Here is a 22058-nt window from a genome sequence, read left to right as displayed (position 1 = left end):
GGCTCACAGGTTGTCTGGAATTTTTGTGTTATGCATTTTTCTAAGTAGTCTGTGAGTTGTTTTATAAAATATTCAATAGAGTTGCAGTGACGAGTTTTTTTTTTCTTTAAGCATATGGAAGACACAAATATTTTAAAGTACTTTTTCAGTGGTAATTGCTAGAAAGAAAGAATAAGGTCAAGTTAGAAAGATCTTATCCAGAAGACAATTAGTCAGGGTACACTAGTCTGGATACCTCATATGCTTAAGCTCGGTTCACACAAAACGCACTGAAAGTTTTCAGCATGTTTTCCAGTTTCTCTCACCTTTCATGAGTTGACAGATAATGACTTTTGCTCTGAACTGCTCTCCTGTACACCAATCTGTCATGCCAGAGTTATGTTTTTTTCCTTTTATCTTTTGTTGTTGTTGTTGTTATTGAGAATGCATCTTTGATCACATAACTCCTTCCTTAAAACTATGTTCTATGGAGGGCTAGGGGGTGAGAGTCTCAGCTAGTGAAATCCTGGGCAAGCTTTTCCCAGGTTCAACTAGGGAGCTTTGCTTTTATCTGATGCACCTGCCGGTAATTATAAGCAGGCAATGTGATGGAGTAAGCCCCGAACGAGGTGCAAGAAAGCATATGCTTCGGTCCATATCTGCTGACATAGGGAGAACCAAGCCACTGCACTGGGCTTTATTCTCTTAAGCGTACAGTGCGTGCCCCGAAATCTCGCCTGTCTGTGTCACAGAGGTGTTGCTGTAAAGAAACGAGATGATTTATGTGAAGAGGTTTTGGAAATTGAGACTTTCTATGCAAATGTATTCTATTTTTGTGAAATTGTCATTATGAATCTCCAGAGCTGGAGAAAAAGCCTCATCAAATTAATACACATATGAATCACTGCAGAGCATTTACAAAGGTTGTATCTGGAGATGAACGCTTTCATACAGTGCTAGAGAAATCTTTTTATGTCTCCCCTCAAAGGCTACCCGATACGATATTGCCAAAACAATTTGATAAATACTTTATTAGGGAATGATAATATGTTCTTCTTATGCCTGAAAACAAATGGTCTCGTATACCAGCTGTTGGCAAGGAATACCAGAAACTGGTTTCGCACACGTTCTGTTTATGAAGGGCCTCCCTGCGACACTTAATGATGATGAATTGCTCCCAACTGGGCAAATAAACATGGTGATTGTGGACAATTTGATGGATAGAACCTCTGATGATCTGATGATCTGCTGGAAGCTATTGCGAAAATTGCACTTAACACCCTACAAGGAAATGTACTTTCATCCCCACAGAAAATCCACGCCTTAAAAAGACACCTTCCACGTAGGAAAAGTTTGAGCAACAAGCTAGTCTGTATATATGGCAAAGCAGGGGTTGGGTATTGGAAAGCAATGCAGCATGTTATGGGCCCAGTAGGGCCATGTCGGGGGTGAAGGGTAAGTATTTAGCGTGGAGGCAGCTCGCGAAGTCCAAGGGCTAGGGTCGATTTGCCAAGCAGATATGGTAGAACGCTGTCCTTTTCGGAGAGTAAATATTTGTAATTCACACAAGGCCAGGTAGCTCTCGAGTAGGGAAAGTGAGAGGAAGGAATCTGGGGTATATAGGTCGAAGTTCTGGCCACACTCTGTCAAGCCTTCTGGAACAGAAAGACCAGGTCGAGAGCTCTACGTAGGAAATGAGAATCCAGCAGTGGGGACCGTCTTACTGCACAGATCACTCACAGCAAGCACAGACTTTGATACTAAAATAACTATCTTCTGAGGCAGCTTAAAAAAAAAAAAAAACTCCCTCATGCCCAAGTTAACATTTTTGTCTAAAAGTAGGGGCAGTTTAATACTGAAAGGATTGTGTAAGATCAAGATACATTATATATAGTGCAGGAATTCATCAGAGTGTCTCTTCGGGTTTCTTCGATAAGGCACCTGGGCCTCAAGAATTCTGCTCTAACTCCTAAATATGTAACACGGCTTGATACAATTGCAGAGCCGCGAAGAAGTCTCTAAAATGGTCGTCCTTCATCTGAAGTGCTCGGAGAAATGTTATACATATGTAGGTGTATGTAATTCTTTTACTACTTACAACCATGCTGTAAGGACTCACCATTATTGGGGAAGTGGGGTGTGGGGAAATTAAGGCTTGACTATGTTGAGGCCACTTGCTGAAGGTCAAACACGATGTTCACAAGTTATTTTTTCCATCTACTCACAAAGGATGTCATTAAATAGGAACCTCAGATATTAATAGAAGTTCAATTGCTCCAATATGCTTATATTCGAAACTGGGCTTTGGAACATCAAGGGAAAATTTGAAAATGTCCACACCATTTATTAAAAGATGTAAAAAGTGTTCAAATCCTTCAGTCATGGCAGGATGCATTTTATGTTTTATTTATTCTGGTCAATATGTTGCAATCTTTTTCTATGGCATTAACTTGACTCGAAATCCTGAAATGAATTCTAAATTTGAAAAAAAAATACATAATTTAAATGGGCTATTGACCTGCACATTATAGAGGGAAACCCTTCTCCTCAGAACTCCGGGGTTCCAACAGAATTCTTTAGGAATCTCAAAATTTTTGCTCCTTTAAGTCTGCTGCACAGTCACCCTCATGGTTTCATTCCATAATAAAGGGACAACAGGACAGATACATCTCTACTAGGGACAGTATATATTTCTTAAGAAGGTTTTAACATTACCTTTGATCAATTCATTTTACAAATGATACCTGAAGCATAGTTTCTGAATTTAATCACAATATTATCTGTGACAATTTCTAATGGCTTGTGTGAGAAAATTGCCATTTGGGAAGAATATGTTAGGGAATATAAATGCAGAATGTGAAATCTAGGATAGTGATTCCTAGCATCAGGTGTTATGAATATACCACTTAGAGAGGCTACCGAATGTATCAGCTACCGTAGAGATTGGCCTGGTCTGGGTGATGCTGGAAATCAAAACTCTAGGGGCACCTGGGTGGCTCAGTGGGTTAAAGCCTCTGCCTTCGGCTCAGGTCATGATCTCAGAGTCCTGGGATCGAGCCCCGCATCGGGCTCTCTGCTCAGCAGGGAGCCTGCTTCCTCCTCTCTCTCCGCCTGCCTCTCTGCCTGCTTGTGATCTCTCTGTCAAATAAATAAATAAAATCTTTAAAAAAAAAAAAAAAAAACTCTAGCAAACACCTCTGGTGATTCTAGTGATGTTTGGACCCTAATAGGGTCTCTAAATTGAATCCCCATAGAAAATTAAAGTATCAGCCTCTTTGTTTAGAAGCCTTACTCCATTGGAAATTGCTTCACTGAAATATTTTAGTGGTTACTATTTCATGTATTAAGTATGTATTTATTAAATGCTTGTGATATACAAGATCCTGTGCCTTACAAAAAGAGAAAAAGACACAAAGCGTGTTATTGTTTTCCACAAAGCAAAGGTTGTCCAGGTGAGTGTGTGGGCTGTTTATGAGTCATGTCATGTGTTTTTTGGGGGAAAAAAAAAAAGATTTTGAGGTACCAGCCAGATCCAATCGATAAGAATCTATGACAATGGACCCCAGCTGTGTTCAATTTTTCAAGACCTGTGCAGGTGATTGATTGTAATACACTAAGTTTGAGAACCACTTGCTCTCTGAGATCACATGACAGTAGGGTGCCGACTGCATGGGTTAGGTGAGCCGAAACCTGCGAAATCACAAGGGTGTGGAAGGCGTTTGTTGCATGAATTCGGAGAAACAAAATGGTAAGTACTAAGAATTGCAATTACCAATAGTTTTGGACATCAAACGCGGAGTGAGAACGGAGGGAGGGAGATGGTGTTCCTGGGAAGAATCTATGGTAACTCCCAGGTTTCTCTAAGAATTCAGGGAAATGGCCGTGTTTGAGGAAGTGGGGACAGAAGCAGATTGCCTGAGGAAGAACATAAGCTCAACTTTCTCTGCCCTTTCAAATCCTAAGAAACACATGCTGATATTCTTATAAATGTTCTAAAAGTAAGATTTAACTTGTTCTTGTATTTAAAGAAGTTTCTCCAAATTTTGTAAGTTTAGCTGCCCCACAAACAGATTCACCCTAGAATTGGGAAACATTAGTACTGGGCTTATATAGCACCCAAGAGACTTCCAACTGGGGTTGTCTTGTAGGAAATACAGCATACTTCTCTAAAATTTAAAATTGTAATATTTTCTTACAACCGGGCTATTCATAAATAAGCAATATACAAACATAAAAATACAGCTGCACTTTCCTCCGAGCTGTTGCCCAGCATATTATGCAATGTGGCTTATGTGGATATTTAGAAATTGATTCTTCCTAGAATTATCTGTCAAGAAACTGATACATTCAGAAAAGCCCATTTATTTTCTGTATCAGTGGATGAGTAGTAAATAAACTATTTTTTTTTTTTCCTTTTGTTTGTTACTAAGCCCCAAATTACTAAGGTCTAAATTGCACAAATTAGTTTATGGTAGTTGGTACATTTTAGTGTATTTTAACATTTCATGACTTTAGTATATTTTTGGACATTTTAATACTTTAGTTTTCTGCTGAAGCATTATTTTTATTTTTAAAATATTTATGTATTTGAGAGAAAGAGAGAAAGAATGCATGTACACACGCAGGGGGAGGGGCAGAGAGAGAGAGGGACTGAATCCAAAGCAGATTCCACACTAAGCACAGAGCCAGATTCGGAGCTTGATCTCATGACCCTGAGATCATGTCCCCAGGCAAAACCAAGACCTGGATGCTTAACTGACTGAACCACCCAGGCACCCCTGCTGAAGCATTATATATATACATACTCACATACACTTTTTGTACATGTTCCAAACCAATTTTTAAATCTTATATTTTTTAAATCCAAATGGAGAATCCTCATAAAAAAATTTATCTTGGTTATTGTGATCCTTTCTTTTTATTACTTATAAATGTGTGCCCAGTACATAAATCTTTAGGAGAATAAAAATATGTGGTCTCCAGTTTACCACACTTTTTGCACTTGTTACTTTTTTTTAAAATATCTGTAATTGGGTCACCTAATGAATGCACATTTATAATCTTGACAAAACATAAACACTTAAAGCTCTGGTTTGGGTAGAAATACTCACTGAGTCTAATTTTGGGCAGAGGTAACTTCCCTCTAGACTCTCTTATTGGAAATATAGTGGACAATGTTAACATCACAAGTAAAAGTATCTTGGACATGAAAAAGATCTATAAGATGATGTGTACTTTTTTTTCCGGAGGAATTATTCATAACACTAAAAATCATTAATCTTGTAAATCCATTTTAAGAAAAATAGCCAGCTTTTGTTAACCGCTCACACTGAAGAAACGAATATTGACCACTAGACGGAAGACTGTTGCTCACACTTCTCACATTGTACAACCCTTATCTTAACAAGTCATTGCTTGTTGGTTTCGTTAGAAGAGCTCCTGTAGAGGTGGTTAGCAGCATAGAGGTTCTGTGTCCTAAGCCCAGTATAACCCTGAATTTAAAGATGCTTGAGCAGAAAGCAGCTTGGCAGTCATGTCCAGTGTGACAAAACCAACATGCTGAAGCCAGAAGTAGAAAGTTGTAGGAGGATGTATTTAATGCGTGCTGTGTACATCGTTATTCACGAACAGCAGAAGTGCCCTGTGTATTCCTACCTCAGTCTGATGCAGATATGAAAGAGAATCCCACTAGCTCCAACGTAATGTGCACCTACAGAAATTCCAAATCGAAAGATGCCCATTATCAGTCTTTTTTGTTGCTTAACAGTTTTTCTGATCACCAAATAACTCTCTCTAAAGGATCAAAAGTCTGTGTTTGTTTCTGTTAAGCAAAGGATAGATAGCATTACTGTAAAGAGAAGATAAGTCTAGGGACTTTTGCTTTCTTACCATCCTGAGTGACTTTATTAGGCCTCTCACATACACTCTGCATGTGATCTAGGTGGGGAGAGAAAAGAGTAAAGAGGAAATCAACCCAAAATGTGCTCAGGGCTGTGGTCGATGTGAGCAAGGAGACCTATAGAACATCAGAAAATGATGTTTCTGCCTTGGGTGGCAGAAAGATCCACGGAGGTGAAGTTAAACTTCTCCTTGAAGATGAACAGAGTGACCATGGCAAGGAGATAAAGAGCACTGGGGGTTACCATGTATTAAAGCCAGACTGTCACCAGCCTGATAAGCCTCTTCTGTGAAAATGAGTTTGAGACGCTTAATTGTATGTTCACATGTCACTCTAGTTTTCTCCCATTTAACAACCAGACATTGGTGAGTATAGAATAAGGCAGGGATTTCAAGTCGGAACAAAGTTAGAAGGATAGATGGGACATTTAATAACTCTGGAAAAACATTCAAATTATTTCGCCTCCCTCATCTTTAATTTTCTAATAAATAAAATTGGAATAAATGCTTTCATCATTATTTTGGTATAAAATCACATGCAATATATCTAATATAGTGTGACCACATGTTTGGTGCATCATAAATATACCTTCCTTAATTTATTACACCATTATTGTAACAGACTTTAAAGATCAAAAGAAGAACAATTTGATAAAATAGGGTATTGTCTGATTAAGATAATATTATTTGTGTATATGTACAGATGTGTATGTTTATGCTTCTGATAGAGTTTATGTTAAATAACTTTATAGTCCAGGGTGCCTGGGTAGTTCAGTTGGTTGTGTTCAACTCTTGATTTTGGCTCGGGTCATGATCTCAGGGTTGTGAGACCAAGCCCCATATCGGGTTCTGTGTTCAGTGTGGAGTCGGCTTGTCTCTCTCCTTTTTCTCTTCCCCCTGCTCATGCTTTCTTTCCCTCAATTAAATAAATGAATAAAATCTTGAAAAAATAAAAAATGAATAACTTTGTATTCCTTACTCAGTAGAAACTACCCTCATCCTTTTTAACATTAGCTTCTCCCTCTGTGTGCTTTCAGACAAAATGATTTTATAATATTTGGTTGGGTATATGTAAACATTTTTTCAATAATTTTTAAGTTCTGTGTTAGATCTGTTTGCTGATGTCCCATTGTTTATATAGTGGCAGCTACATAAAAAATAAGTAAACTAATCATGGAAGGGAGTTATAATTAACAATGATGAGAAAGAATATTTCGTTTGTAATGGCTGTTTCCCCATGGGAGCACTGGTCTATAAAAGGGCACATTTATTGTTATGCACCATATAAGAATATCTGGAAATTTTGGTGGTGAAATGGATGCTGTGTTTTTAGCTTCAGCAGTCTCATCTGACCACTCTGAACAAAAATAGGCCATCTGCCTTGGCTTGTTAATATATAGTAGTCTCATTGATTTTTTTCAGGCACACATGCTTTCAATTATAATTCATCCTAAAATTGTAGGGCCCCTCTTTGGGTAGTTTCTGTTGCTACTACTCAGCTCCTCTATCAATGTTGTAATAACCTTTTCATTTTGCAATAATCTTTTTTGAAAAATCAATACAACAAGTTTGATCTTAATAATACAGGGCTTTAGAGTATATATAAAATATTTTACCATGTATTTATATACCAAAATAAAAATTTCTGAGAAATTTTTAAGTACTAGAAAATACTGGGAGATTTGGGTTGCATTGTACAAGAAGACATGTAATTATGTAACATTGTCAAGCCAAAGTCAACTATGCAGGGTAAGATGATTTAAGAGGCTGTTTTGGTGCATATTAAAGTCAGTTTGTAGGGTGTGCCTGGGTGGCTCAGTTGGTTAAGCATCTTGACTTTAGTTCGGGTCATGATGTCAGGGTCATAAGATCAAGCCCCACATGGGGCTCTCACTGAGTGTGGAGCCTGCTTATGATTCTCTTTCCCTCCCCCCAACACCTGCTCATGCATGTTTTCTCTCTTTCAAATAAAGTCAGTCAGTCAGTTTGTGACATAAATCTAAAATGTCTAAGAAAAATTTGAAATCCCAACTAAATAACCTTGACTTTTTAGCTTAAAGAGTAAAACTAATAAAAAGAAAAATATGTATTAAAGTTATTTTAGTCTGATAAAAATACTAACACCTTCATTCTTCAAATGAAAAATTCTGCTTTGTGCTCATCATTCATATATACTGAGTTTAGATTAAAAAATGCAATCTATTAGCTTGGTTTGAATTACTCGTAAAAATCAATGAAATATTAATAATGATACAATTTATTGAGTGTTCAGTCTTCTTCAGGCACTGTACCACATGTTTGATACCCAATAACTGACTAGTTTACACCTCAAAACAACCTTATGATTTGGGTTTTTCATGTCCCTTATTTTATAGATAGGGCATTTGAGTTTTAGAGTTAGATAACTCTCTTAATGTCATATTGCTTATGCTGTGGTAACAGCAAGGATAGTATTCACAATCAGAAATCCAAACTCAAAAATCTGTATTCATAACTGCTATGTTATGTATGACCAGTATGCTAATCCCAAATTCCAAAATTTGTCAAAAATCAAAGTTTCATTCTGTGGTCAATTCTGTGATGCTGTAGTGACAATATGCCAAGAGCATGGATACATATTAAAAAACGTTTTCAGTTTTGGGGGCGCCTGGGTGGCTTAGTCAGCTAAGCATCTGCCTTCAGCTCAGGTCATGATCTGAGGGTCCGGGGATTGAGACCCATGTCCAGCTCCCAGCTCAGCAGGGAATCTTCTCCCTCTGCTACCCACCCCAACAGCCTCTTACGCTCTCTTAAATAAATAAAACCTTTAAAAAATGTTTTAAGTGTTGTGTAGTTTCATACACGTACAAAACACAATAGTAATGTGACTTTAAAACTTTAATTATTTTTAAATTAGTCTAATTTTTCTACCCCTTTACCAGGAAAATTAAAAAAATTATCTGTGCATAATTTGGAATATTTTTTTTTGCTCATTTCAAGACTAAAACTAATTTTCCTGTTTATACTCAATACTTCCTCTTTCTAGAAATTTTCTTTCTTTCTTTTCTTTTCTTTTTCTTTCTTTCTTTTTTTTTTACTGTTATTCATCTTTCCGAAACCTAGGTTTGAAATCTTGCAGTGAGTTCCCAGGGCTGGAGCACAGGGAAAAGATATGCCTGAAACTTAAAAATGATATAGCTCTTCTCAAGGAGCTGAAGGAAAGAGTGGAAATGCACACATAAATATTGATAGCATTTAAGAATGGAAACAGTTTAGGAAAATAATACTGATGGTCTGCATTTTTTTTTTTTTTTTTTCAGCAAATTTGGAGCCCTGGCTGCCTCCTGAGCAATAGAAGTATGGGTTTGGATTAGTCATTGTGTAGGTAGAAATAGGTCTGACTGGGATCATGTAAAATGATATCATAATAGTGCCAGAGCCCAGCTGAGCTTGGGGTCCATGACCTGATAGTGGCATTAATCCCAGACAGATGGTGTTCTACTATTCAGCCACATTAAGAAGCCTACTTGTCAGAGAGTTTGGGTGGATTAATCCAATGCTGGGGATTTGCAAGGTAAGGACATCATGAGGAAAAGGAACCTAGGAATTAAAAGTGAGGGCAGTAAATGGTTGAATTTATGAACCATGAGCCCCATGAGCTATAGGTACTAGGATATATAAAAGAATAAAATCATCATGAGAAGTAGTGTATAGTAGAAGAGGGTCTTTTTTTAATTATTATGTTAGTCACCAGGCAGTTCCTCATTAATTTTTGATGTAGTGTTCCAAGATTCATTGTTTGTGTATAATGACCAGGGCTCCAAGCAATATGTGCCCTCCTTAATACCCACCACTGGGCTAACATATTCCCCCACCTCACTCCCCTCTAAAACCCTCAGTTTGTTTGTTTTTTGTAGTCCACAGTCTCTCATGGTTCATCTCCACTCTGATATCTACCCCCTTCACTTTTCCCTTCCTTCTCCTAATGCCCTCCATGCTCTTCCTTATGTTCCACAAATAAGTGAAACCATATGATAATTATCTTTTTCTGCTTGACTTATTTCACTCAGCATAAACCTCTCCAGTCCCGTCCATGTTGATGCAAATGGTGGCTATTCATCCTTTCTGACGGCTGCGTAATATTCCATTGTATATATGAACCACATCTTTATGCAGTCATCTGTTGAAGGGCATCTTGGCTCTTTCCACAGTTTGGCTATTATGGACATTGTTGCTATGAACATTGGGGTGCATGTAGCTCTTCTTTTTACTACATTTGTATCTTTGGGGTAAATACCTAGTAGTGCAATTGCAGGGTCATAGGGTAGCTCTATTTTTAACTTTTTGAGGCAGCTCCACACTGTTTTCCAAAGTGGCTGTACCAGCTTCCATTCCCACCAACAGTGTAAGAGGGTTTCCCTTTCACCACACCCTCTCCCACATTTGTTGTTTCTTGCCTTGTCAGTTTTTGCCATTCTACCTAGTGTAAGGTGGTATCTCACAAAAAGAAAAATGGGCGCCTAGATGGCTCAGTGGGTTAAACCTCTGCCTTCTGCTAAGGTCATGATCTCAGGGTCCTGGGATTGATTCCCATATTGGGCCCTCTGCTCAGCAGGGAGCCTGCTTCCCCCTCTCTCTCTGCCTGCCTCTCTGCCTACTTGTGATCTCTCTCTCTCTCTTTCTCTGTTAAATAAATAAATAAATAAAATCTTTAAAAAAAGATGGAAAAACATTCCATGCTCATGGATCAGAAGAATAAATATTTTTAAAATGTCTATGCTATCCAAAGCAATCTATAGTTTCAATGCCATCCTGATAAAAATACCAATGGCATTTTTCAAAGTGCTAGAACAATCCTAAAATTTGTATGGAACAAGAAAATACCCTGAATTGCCAAGGAAATGTTGAAAAAGAAAAACAAAGCTGGGGCATCACGTTACCTGATTTCAAGCTATATGACAAAGCTGTGATAACCAAGACTACATGGTACTGGCACAAAATCAGGTACATAGATCAATGGAACAGAATAGAGAACCCAGAAAGGGACCCTCAATTCTATGTCAACTAATCTTTGACAAAGCAGGAAAAAGTATCCAATGGAAAAAAGACAGTCTCTCCATAAATGGTGCTGGGAGAATTAGACAGCTATACACAGAAGAATGACACTTGATTCTTCTCTTACACCACACACAAAGATAAACTCTAAATGGATGAAAGACCTCAGTGTGAGACAAGAATCCATCAAAATCCTAGAGGAGAACATAGACAATAACCTCTTTAATATCGGCCAAAGCAACTTCTTTTAAGACACATTTCCAAAAGCAAGGGGAACAAAAATGAAGATGAACTTTTGGGACTTCATCAAGATAAAAAGCTTCTGCTCAGCAAATGAAACAATAAACAAAACAAGGGAATGGGAGAAGGTATTTGCAAATGACACTACGGTTAAAGGGCTGGTAGCCAAGATCTATGAAGAACTTCTCAAACTCAACGTCCAAAAAGATAATCAAGTCAATAAATGGGGAGAAGGCAGGAACAGACACATGCAAAAATGTTCATCATCATTCGCCATCAGGGAAATTCAAAGCAAAACCACATTGAGGGTCTTGATTTCAAAGTAACATAAGTGAAGAGTAAAAATTGAGATTTGTTATGATGGAAATAGAGATTCAAAGTAGCTACTATTCACAGAAGTGACAAACTCTGTGGTATGGTCATGAAATTTGGGGGCTGAAGTGAGCAATTGTCCAAGGTCAGAAATCTTTGGCTTAGCACTATTTGTTGGATTGTTCACATAGCTATGGAGGTGTTTCAAAGTGGTATCAGAACATGCAGTGGAGGGGACTTTAGGGAAGCGGGTGGTCAGCAATTGAGAGTGAGTGGCCAGAGTGACTTCTAAAGATCACAATAGAGATTTTTAAGTGCATGGCAAAACACTCAGATGAGAGAGGTATGGGGCAGGAGACTAGAGTATTAATGAATGGTCTAGGTTTCTAGAAGGATGCCAATGCCTCCTCTCCCCCTCCCCACCCATGTCTTAGGAAGTAGAGGAGCAAGTAGCTTCAAGATAGGAAAGCAGGTTAGGATCTGATTTCACTTAAGGCCAGGGTTTAGAGGGAGCATTCTGTGAAAAGGCTCCAGTTGTAGATTTTTGTTTTTCTAATGAAAGGAGAATTTTAGCAAGTGCCATAGAGAATTTTGCAAAAGAATTTTGTGAGGGAGGAATTAATGGGGATGAATGCCTAAGTAAATACTCCTCTAAATAGTCTTGAATTATAGGTAGTGGCAAAATAAAAGTGAGAAAGTGTACCTTTTATCTCAAGTTCTATGATAGAATCTTACTTAACTCTTCAACTCATAAAAGATCTCCAGGGATTTGTGGATTTATACTGTTTAGTATCTGATTCACTCATTTGACTTTTAATTGCAGAATCATAATAATTCAGGAATCAGAAAGATGTAAGTATAAATTTTCCAATATGGACATAGAGATTATACTCTCAAAAAAAGAACCCATGTATTAAATTGAATACTGGTTAACCAGTAATTTCTTTAAATTTATAATACAAATAAATTGATTTTTATTTTTCAAGCATAACACAAAAGTGTTAAATGTTTCTCTTCACCTGTCATGATCTAAGTGTTTCATTTTCTTTTGTTAAATTGTCTTACTAGCTTTTTGCCTGTATCCTAATCATTAAGCATAAATATGTCTTTATATTGTGCCCTGATCACTCAATGTTAATCATATTATATGGAAAAATAATGAAAATAATAATTCCCCAAATTCTTATCTTCTGTAATATCAACAATCAGTCCTGCTGAGCGCTATCACAGAAAACGTATCAGGAAAATTACAGAAAGCTCAGGTTTGTGCAACTCTATTTTTTTTCCTGGGTCTAATCCTTGTTTTAACTTATATAAATGTATAAGGAAAGTATTTTTTAAAGATGTTATTTATTTATTTTAGAGAGAGAAGGCTAGTGAGCGAGGGGCAGGGGTAGAGGGAAAGGGAGAGAGAGAATCTTAAACATATTCCACACTGAGTGCCAAGCCTAATGTGGGGCTCGATCTCATGACCCTGAGATCATGACCTGAGCAGAAACCAAGAGTCAGGTGGTTGACCAACTATGCTACCCTGCTGCCCCTAAAGAAATTGTTTTAACACAACCAGAGTGACCCCAAACCCATTTTCTGTATCCATCCCATGGAAGGAAAATATCATAAAAACGAGCCTAAGGAACACTGGCATCTCATGCAGAAAATAGATTATTTCCAATACTTTATTATGAAAAAAGTTCAACCATAGAGCAAAATTGAAAATCTTATACAATGAAGTCATCACCTGGATCCCAAAATTAATATTTTCCAATAGATGCTTTATCAAATATCCATTTATCCATTCCCATATCCAATTCCTAATCCATCTTATTTTTGGTGCACTTCAAAGTGAATTGCAGACATCAGTAAACTTCCCCCCCAAATTTCTCAGCATGTGTGTAATTAAAGTTCCTTGGCTCAAGTGCTTTCTTGGCTCATATTAAAGCTATTTCTGAGCCACAGCCCTGTGTGTGTGTGTGCCTATTCCAGAAATGCTTCATTTGTAGGCTACCTAACATGGTCCTGGATACTTCTCCGAATGCTATCATACACACCACGTGTATAAAACAGCTTGAACTACCTTCTAAAAATTAATCTGAACAGAGCATTTGGTTACTACATTTCCTCAAAATCTTCATTTTTAAATTAAACTTATTTTTATCGCCTTGCATGAGGGCTCATATTTTAATCGGATTTTATAATTAAGGAATATCAGCTGTAGGCTGGATCTTCTCAAGTGTTATCATTGCTGATGGTATTTTCCCTTCATCCTGTTTTATCCCCCTCCTTCCCCAAATTAATTGCGTCTGAAGACAGCAGCTTGAGTGTTAAGACAGGAGCTTGTGAGAAGTATCAGCAAACGCAGTGGCCCCTCTGTGACATGGGCCAATACGGTATAGACTCAGTTCTTTCATCTTATGACAGAGGATGATTTATTTTTTCCAATCAAGGTTGTCTTTAATTTAAAAATCCATTAATGCCCTAATTAATCAAAGGGATACTGGTTCGAATAATTTATGTAGCAATGCAAAGGCATGAGGACAGTAAAATGTTAAATTCTTTGTGTGGCAAGCAGACTGACATAGCTGAACATGAGCTGACTCATGTTCAAGTTATTTACCAGCTAGTTACCCAGTTACTGACCAAGTAGAATAAGCTCCAGCTGGTAAAACCTGACGGCATCCCACGGGCACTTCTCTGACATTTTCGTTGCTGCTTGGTAGAGGTCAGGTTATACTGAGCAAATGGCAGGGCTACAAGGTGAGTGGGGGGGTAACAATTTGGAGGTTCAGAGCAACCAATTTATCAATAAATACAAATATTTTTCAGCAGTTCAACAATTGGTCCAGCCCTTATGGTCTGTGCTGTGTGAATGCCAGTTGTGCTTTTTAGGTGAAAATCAAAACAGGAGCCTTGGTCATAGAAATATACTTCTAAAGTTTGGGAGCTTTGACAAGTTTTCTTTTCGGTATATTTAATTCTTTGCTGGGCTTTGTGTTTTTAAAATGTCATTGCACACTCTGCTTTAAGGGACAGAGCTATTTCCTCTCGAGCAGGAAATGTGAAATACGAAGTTAGCCAAATTACCAAAGAACACATTGGAAGTCAAGATAGATTAGTGAGATCAGGACAAAAGTAATTAGAGGATGAAAAGAAAATAGCAAAAGAAAGGTCAGTTAATCTTGCTATCGCTTTTTATAACCTTAGTATTTTCTATTGCTATCAATTAAAAATAAACAGCAGCTCATTATAGGAAACAGAAGATTATTTTAGCAAAACTTAAGTGTTCTCAGACTGAAAAGAAGAATGTCCAGCTCTGTACCTGCTATAATGTTTACTATGCAAGTAGCTTTTTTTTCATAATCTGTCTGACCAGCTACATCACTTCAACTTTATTGTCTTCCACTCCCTTTTAAAAAGGTAATTCCTTGACTGTATAACTATGCTACCACATGACTGGACACACACACGTGCGCGCGCACACACAAACACACACACACAGTTGCCAAAATGGCATTTGAAGAATTAACTATTAAGTTTGTTTAACTAGAGTGCCTGGGTGGCTAAGCATCTGGTTAAGCTAACCAGTTGGTTAAGCCTCTGACTTGGGCTCAGGTCATGATCCTGGAGTTTTGGGATCGAATCCTACTTTGGGCTCCCTGCTCAGTGGAGAGTCTGCTTCTCTTTCTGCCCCTACACACTCTCTGACCCCGGCACACTCTCTGTCTCTCTCTTTCTCTCTCTCAAAAATAACAAAATCTTTTAAAAAATAAAATTAATTTGTTTAACTATATTGTTTTGAAATTCAAGTGGAGTCTAAAATACTGAGAGAAAAGCAAAAAAGAGAGACCTAATCATGTCAGCAACAAAATAACATGTAATAAAAATATAATAAAAAGTTTTACTTAGGAATTTCAAATTGAGAATTGTTTAACAAATCGAAGAAATATGTTACAGGGATATTCTGGTATACGTATGATATGTTCATATATTCAAATTTATGAATATATTGCATATATAATATATTGTATGTATACATACATATGCAAGCAGTGATGGTCAAAGAAAACATGAAAAATTATGATTTTACTAAAGGCAAACACATATGTAGAGAGAGAGAGAAAGGGGAGACAGGCTTCTGGGGACAGCAGGGTAGGCTGGAGTGGTGCCAGCCATGGTAATGTGCAGAGGGAGGAATCTCTGCTGAATTCATGTCATCTTTCTTTGTCAAACCAGCTACTGTTCTAGCTCCACACTCCTATGTACTCACTATCTGCAATTTCCCTTTCAAAATTAATTACTTAGAGCTGTTTAATGTGCTGGATTATTCAGATAAGAGGAAAGTAATCTTTAAGGATTAATTTCAGAGGTTAAGTTATAAAACTGTGGAGACAGACCAGTAGGAGTTGAGCTTCAGATATGTAACTATTATATATCTCCATTTCCAAAGGTCTTCTAAGGGTCAACCACACAGGAAGAAAACAAAGATATTACCAGCAGACTCTCTTTAAGGGATGGTGGTGGGCAAAGAATTAGAGATGACATTTGTTAAGATGTATGAGAGGGGCTTCGTGGTAGCCATTACCACCTGAACTCTGATAGATTCGGAAATAAGACAAATGACAAATATCTTTGGGAAGAACTCATGAGAGTATCTCAGTGATGGAAAAATATACCTTTATTTGTTCAAAACTTCTCTTTCCTACATCCATGTCAGATACATGGATAAAACTTCAGATACTCTTGAAACAGTGTTCCAAGCAACCACTTACCATCAAGCGGAGTTGGCACAGGAGCTGAACCCTATTGGTCCACTCTAGTCTATGTAAAGATGTATAGGTTAGAGCAGCATCTAGTACAAAGGTGCTGGTCTATACCTTCTATTACTATGAATCTTATTTTAAATTTTATTATTAAAATTATTTCCATATTATATTAATGCAATTATTTTAATTATTATTGAGGAGTTACCTATGCCAAAGAAAACCTAAACTACATTGACTCTATACTCCTACAACTATCTGAAATATATCTGAAGTATATGCAAAGTACTATCAGTCACTTTGTGGAGAGGGCGTCAGAGAGATTAAATGTGTTATCATATATTTTATATCAGAATTTATTCCTATTAAGAGAATATCATATTTACATTGCTAGTATGGAATGTTGTTAAACAAAATCTATAGCGTATTTTCTGAAATAGTTAACAGTAAATATATTTTTATCACATACCTTATTTAATTCCCTAAAGAGAATTTCTCAAAAGCTACTTAGAAAGACAGTGATTTTGAGGAAATCCTAATTCACAAAATATGCAAATGAACAACTACAGTGTCCAGGTCATGCTTATCACTTATTAATTCAAAACTATTGAGAGTAGCACAACACTACAAGCAACAATAACACTACTTCTAAAGTTAGTAATATCATTGGCCACTTACTGCATACTTTTAGTTTCATAGAGCTTTACATTAGTCTATCAATTATTGTCATAATTTGAGGTGCATTCTTTACGAACATAGAAAAAGTAATACTGTTTTTCTTCAGAAAAAATATTTAGAAAGAGTGTTTATGTTTTTTTAAATTTTTTTAAAAAGATTTTATTTATTTATTTGACAGAGATCACAAGTGTGTGGAGAGGCAGGCAGAGAGAGAGGAGGAAGCAGGCTCCCTATTGAGCAGAGAGCCCGATGCGGGGCTCAATCCCAGGACCCTGGGATCATGACCTGAGCCGAAGGCAGAGGCTTTAACCCACTGAGCCACTCAGGCACCCAATGTTTTATTATATTACAGGGGTGGGTGATAAAAAATAGGATTCAGGGTCTTCTAGGAAGGAGGAGTAATCTGGAAAATTCCTTTGGAATATTCCTTGGAATAAATCCAAGGACCAAGAGGAAACCCAATAGGAGACAATGCTTCCAGTGCCTGAATCCTCTAGCCGCCAGTCTGCTGGATGCCAGAGTCATCCTCGCTAGGGGAAATTAGTAACAGTAAGAGCCTCAGTGGTTCTCTATAAATGTTAGTACACATTGTCCAGAACTAGTATAAAAGACATACAAAAAGATGAGATTCAACATAAAACAAAGGAATACCAGAAAATATATTTTTAAAAAGTCACAGAGGAAATGAAGATGATTAAGTTATCAGACACGTATTAAAATAGCCAGAGATAAGAATTCAATGGATTACAAGACAAAATAGAGAAATTTGTCATAGAACTAGAACCAGATAACTTTAAGACAAATAAAATACTATAACTGAAATTAAGAAGCTAAAGAGTTTAATGGCAGAAAAGACACAGCTCAAGGGATTATTAGTGATCTAAAAGACCTCCCCCAAAATACACAGAGCTTAGCATGACAACAAAAAGAGAAAATTGTGAAAAAGGATATAAGGAACATATGGAATATAGTGGAAGAGTCTAATACAGTGTGATTGGAGTCTCAGAAAGAAGAGGAAAAGAGGCAGATAAAATATTTGAGAAGGATTTCCCAAAACTGAGGAGAAATATCAAACCTCAAATCCAAAAACTACACACCTCCCTCCCCCCACACGCAAAAAAGGAAACCCAAGAAAACACACAAGCATACCATAAGAACTACTGAAGACCAAGATTCAAGAAAAAATATTAAAAACTGCTAGGGGAAAGAAAAATCATGATTTCAAATGAAAAACAGTAAATTCAATGCAGAATTTTTAACCAAAAAAACATGGAAGATAGAAGACAAGGGCATAATTTCTTCAAGTTGTTGCAATAACTATCATCCAAGAATTCTATGCCCCATGCCCTCAAGAATAAAGACAAAAAGATGATTTTAGACATAAAAAGGCTGAGATACTTTGTCACCTGGAGAAATGTACAAAATAAAATACTGGTGTATTTTAAGAAGGAAAATGACCATGAAGATGCTTTGCTACCATGAAGATGCTTTGCTACCGTTTCATCGATGGTGAGCCATAAGCACACACATTCAACCCCACGTCCCCCATTGAGCTTGGTGCATAAAGTGTTCTGGATAATATGATTATCTGGGTAACTGAGAGTTAAGTTTATTTGCACTAGTTCTATTTTTCAGTATTTGTGATTTACCTATTTAGCTTTGTTGTTAGCTGTTCAGTAAACCTTGAGTAAAAAAGGCAAAATCTCAAAATTTTTAATTTTTTTTGTTTTTGAGATGTTTTTGAAGAAAATGGTGTGACTCTACCTCAAGAATTTAGGAAATGTATTCAGTTAGGGCATTTAACCAACTAAAACTATTCCTATGTGAATAAACATTCATTCATTCGTATGTTAAACACATAATTATTGACTACCAGGTATGAGATGAAATGTTTTAGGCAATGCAAAATAAATTAAGACATAAACATCAAGTAATCCTTGTCTTCACAGAACTTATGGTCTCTTGGGGGAGACACGTAACGAAGAGAAATATTGTAAGTTAAAGTGGTAAGTGCTATTAGCACATGAAGCAGGAAAGCGGGTTAAGGGATATAGGCATAGATGTTGAGCTGTGATTTAATTAGGATTTTCAAAGAATATCTAAGAATGTGACAGTTTTCAGAGTCTTAAAGGAAAAGAAAGAACAGATCATGAAAACCTAAGAGCTTAGCATGCAGAGGAATGTGGTTCCAGGCATGGGAAAAGCCAATACAAAGGCCCCCAAACATACTTGCCTGGCTGAGGCCATTGAGAGATGAGAAAGAAGCTGAGTTCTGTGATGTAGAAGAAAGGGAGGGTATGGTGTTGAACATAAAAATGGGGTCTTGTCATCCATTGTAAAGATTTAGTTTTTACCTTGAGGGAAGTGGGAAATCATTGTAATGTTTTGAACAGAAGAGTGACAATCTAACCTGCATTTTAACATGATTGGTCTATCTGCTGTGTTGGGAATTGACTAAATCAGTCTAGACTAAAGGAAAAAATAATGGCATCTACTGAAAAACTATGGTCATGTTCCCTGTGAGAAAAAAATGGTGTCTTCCAATAGGCAGGCAGTTCCAGAAGCCAGCCTACTTGGTACAATTTGGGCGATACTGCGAAGGTAGATTTGGCAGGACATGCTGGTGCATTAGAATTAAGGATGACTTCCAAGGTTTTTGGCACAAACAACTCTGGAACAATGAAGTTATTATCACCAATTGAGAATGTTAGAAGAGCAAGTTTAGGAGGGCATTTTTAGTATGTTTTCATTGTTCTTTCAAGTGAAGTGATATCCAAAAAATTGGAATTTGTTTTCCTTTCTTGGGAGGGAACATGGGTATTTACAGTTTTTAGAGACTGTCATCTCATATATATAAAATGGGCATGGGGCTATAAGATACCATTTGGAAATAAGTAGTTATGTATTTTATTTTATATGCCACCTACTTTGCTGTGACAAGATAAGAGGTTTGAATCATGACTTGCAAAAACCTCTGGTAATATACCTTAAGCTGTTAACTGTAAGGTGTGGAGTAGGAGTTGCTCAGTGGATAGGTTATATGCGGTAGACTACTTAAGTTTGCATTTGTAACTGTGCTAATAAATAACATTAAAATAACAACCTAAAAATGAATGAATAAATAATAAAATATCTTCTAAAAATTTGCTGATCAAGATTTTAAGTGTATTTTGGGAATGACCACTTGGATTACTTAGAAGTAATTTATAATGTTTACTTCTATCAACTATTTTAAACAAAATTTAACAGACAACTAATCTCTTGAGTTTTAGTCTTATAATCTGTAGTAAAGAGATGGTTCTGTAACAATAAAATGAAAAAATACATTTAAAGCATTTGGCACATAGTACATTCTCTTAACTCCTCCGTAGTTCTAGAAAATTTAATGTCATTACTCTTGATGGCCTATTGTTCATAAATAAGATAAAATCTTATTTATTGTTTATAAATAAGATCCTGGAGAAATACAGTAAAACTTTGAAGATGGTGTTTCCTATTAACAAAAGAGCTAAGTTGAGCAAAAATTTAAATGAACTAGTGTCAAAATGAACAGATGTCAAAATTCAGTAAGATGTTCCAGATGCACTTGGGTGGTTCAGTTGGTTAAGCATCTGACTCTTGATTTTGATTTCAGGTCATTATTTGATTTCAGGTTATGATCTCAGGGCGATAGGATCAAGCCCTACATCAGACTCTGCACTCAGCATGGAGTCTGCTCGTCCCTCTTCCTCTGCTTGCCTCCCTTCTCTTTCTCAAATAAATAAAATATCTTTAAAAATCTTAAAAAAAAGATTCAGTAAAATGTTCCAAACCCAGGTATTGTTACTATGAATTACAAGGAGATGGGATTCCATAAGTTGGTAAAACATTATGGAAACCGATCTCCCTGTAATTCAGGAATTTAAAGCTATCATGAGCCTATGCAATTGACTATTAAAATATACTGCATGAAATTGGGGTGCCTCGGTGGCTCAGTGGGTTAAGCCTCTGCTTTCAGCTCAGGTCATGATCTCAGGGTCCTCGGACCAAGCCCCACATCTGCTCTCTGCTCGCCCCTCCCCCCCACCCTGCCTCTCTGCCTACTTTTGGTCTCTCTCTCTCTCTCTCTCTGCCTACTTGTGATCTCTCTCTCTCTTTAAATAAAGTCTTTAAAAAAATTTAAAAAAAACATATTGCATTAAAAACAAAGGTGAAAGTCCTGCATGAAGGGTGCCTAGGTAGCTCATTGGCTGGGCGGGTGCCTTTGGCTTAGGTCATGGTCCCAGGGTCCTTGGATCGAGCCCCACATCGGGCTCCCTGCTCAGTGGGAGGCCTGCCTCTCCCACTCCCTCCACTTGTGTTCCCTCTTTTGCTGTGTCTCTCTCTGTCAAATAAATAAGTAAAATCTTTAAAAAAAAATCCTGCATGAAAACTTCAAATAAAAATTTTAACAGTGATGATGAATAACATCAATGCTGATGATTATTGTTTTTTTAAAGATTTTATTTATTTATTTGACAGACAGAGATCACAATTTGGCAGAGAGGTAGGCAGAGAGGAGGAAACAGGCTCCCCGCTGAGCAGAGAGCCCGATGCGGGGCTCGATCCCAGGACCCTGAGATCATGACCTGAGCCGAACGCAGAGGATTTAACCCACTGAGCCACCCAGGCGCCCCCTGATGATTATTTTTTAATTTAATCTTTATGCACTTCAAATTATTTTCAACAATGAGTATTTTTTACTTTAGTAACCAGAAAAAATATAAAGTAAATCCTGCTAACCAAATATTACAATGAACTAACTATCTTTTTAAATTTATTAACTGAAGTCTTTAACAACACATAGCATGTTTATTTGGGAATGTTTCACATGTAAGCACCAAATTCTTTTAGAATTTTTCATGTTTCTCAGCTGTTCAAATATCCTTTGATCAAGATCTTCCCTGCTTTGATTGGCACTGGCCCTGAAGTAACCTCTTTGCTGCTTCCTTTATTTAGAAGCTTTTTTTTTTCTCCTTAAGATGGTTTTCACCTTCCCTGTTTACTCCCTTCAGTTCTTCCAGAACTGTTCTCTTATATGATTTTCATGACATATTGACCCGGTCTTTATTCCATCCCCTGCTCTTTCTTTTTAGTGCTAATAGCATTCCCTGCCTTTGCTAGGTTTTCTGTCTTTATCTT

This window comes from Enhydra lutris, unplaced genomic scaffold (genome assembly GCF_002288905.1).
Source record: "Enhydra lutris kenyoni isolate GAN:26980312 unplaced genomic scaffold, ASM228890v2 scaffoldscaffold37, whole genome shotgun sequence".
In the NCBI taxonomy this organism is placed as follows: Eukaryota; Metazoa; Chordata; class Mammalia; order Carnivora; family Mustelidae; genus Enhydra; species Enhydra lutris.
This window is presented reverse-complemented; position numbering follows the sequence as displayed.